Source organism: Frankliniella occidentalis, unplaced genomic scaffold, assembly GCF_000697945.3.
Source record: "Frankliniella occidentalis isolate FOCC.00 unplaced genomic scaffold, Focc_3.1 Scaffold368, whole genome shotgun sequence".
Lineage (NCBI taxonomy): Eukaryota > Metazoa > Arthropoda > Insecta > Thysanoptera > Thripidae > Frankliniella > Frankliniella occidentalis.
This window is the reverse complement of record NW_026267491.1, coordinates 153,742-155,813: the sequence shown is the minus strand read 5'-3', so window position 1 is coordinate 155,813 and position 2,072 is coordinate 153,742.

The window sequence follows — 2,072 nt, the reverse complement described above, 5'->3', positions numbered from 1 at the left end:
GCCATGGGTGTTAAATCCGGCTCCATTACCCAGACAGCTACGTGCTCTTCTACTACAAGAAAAACACGAAAAGTCGCTAAAGATTTTTACCCGGGATGTTTATCAGCAAATCGCGTGACCGAAATGGACCATCGCCACCGGTATGCCAAGCAGGCCCGGCCTCTGCCGAGCGGAGTTGCCGGCGTAGCGAAGCGGAGCTGGCAACTTCGTTTGGCGGTAGGGTGGGCCTGCTTGTTAGACCTTCTTATTCAACAATTTGTTTCACTACAGCAATTTTTAGCTTATTTTCGTCTAAAATAGACCCTCAAGGACCTAAACGGTTTGAGATAGAGCCAAACGGACGAAATTTTTGCCTGAAGGCCTCTACATCTACATAGACAAGTTACCCCTTTGAAGAACATAAAAAAGTAAAGTTTTGGGCGAATATTTGAACCTTGGATAACCTCATTCACACCCTTAGGGGTGGTTGCCAGGATTTGCCGTAGGCGTTTCGTTCTCTAGGAGTGGACCTTAAGACAAACTGGAATTTTCGCGTCTCTAGCACACCTCCTTCTAGTAGTACAGACGGACACACAGACAGACGGACGGACAGACACGAGGTCGTTTGCATGAGCTCGCTGGATAGCTTTTTCAAAGCAGAGCGGCGAGCTAAAAGTGTGCTTACAGAAATTAATAAAAGGTTATCGTCAAAATGGACAGTCTAAACCCTCATCAACTCAAAGTAAGTCGAGTTGTACCACTACAACATTCCAAGCTAAGTTATTTTATAGATTATATTAGATACTTATACTTTAAAAATGTAGCTCATAATAGCGGAGGCTGCCTGGTGGGGACGGGGCGGACAATACATGGTGAAGGAGACGCGGCCGACATAAGGATAGTAAGGAGGTGACGGGGGGTGGGGGGGGGGGGATAAGGAAAAATGGGGGGTCATGAGGCAGACGAAACTTGACGGGGCAGAAATATGAATGGCAAGGGGGTGACAGGGCGGATGAAACTTGTCATCGGTGACGGGGCAGACATAGGATGGCTAGGGGGTGACGGGGCGGACGAAACTTGACATCGGTGACGGGGCCGACATAAAGATGGTTAGGGGGTGACGGGGCGGACGAAACTTGACAGCGGTTATCAAGGGGGGGGGGGAGTGGACATGGAAGTAGAATGGGAGGTGACGGAGCTGATATAACGTAGGAGTTTATAATGGTTGAGGATACAGAGGGAATGACCAACGATGTCGGTCCGCTCCGTCACCCCCTAATCATCCGTATGTCCGCCCCGTCACCCCCCAATTCACCCTTATGTCCGCCCTGTCACCGATGTCATGTTTCGTCCGCCCTGTCACGCCCAAACCATCCTTATGTCCGCACCGCCATCGATGTCAAGTTTCGGTCGCCCCGTCACCCCCCAACCAACTTTGTGTACGCCTTGTCACCGCCATGTCTCTGATTTCAAGTTTTGTCCGCCGCCTCACCTCCAATCCTACTTTTATGTCCGCCCCGTCACCTCTTAAAAGCCTGGTATGCCGTTACCGCGAGTTTGGCCGTCGTCGCTCGCGTCGTCGGCTCTCAAAAACGCTGTTTCGGAATCGGACAGTTTTTTTGAGAATCACTCTTGTCTATTTTAGAAGCTTGCGCGCAAGATTTCTTTGACAAATTATGGTTTAAAAATCTGCTCGAATGTTTTCCTGAATTAGAACCACAAGGACTATAAAATGACACAGGGGTTTTAGTAGTATACTATGTAAAACCATTTTAAATTGTTTTATTTTACAACTGACTAAAATTTCTTAAATTCAGTTTTGTTAAATTACTAATGTAATATTTTTATTTTATGTACTATACTTCATAGGTAGCAGCAGAAAGGACATTTGCTATCTCAAATTAATTTGGAATGGGGCACCTAGATGGCATAGCATTGGCTGACTCGCAACCATTGTTTATCCTGTAATAATACTAGGTAGATGTACGCCAGACCACGTCTCGAGTAACAGGCTTCGCGATATCTCACGAAACACTGTTACGCTGCGACGCGCCTGGCATACATCTACCTAGGCCTGCGGCGCTGACACCCGA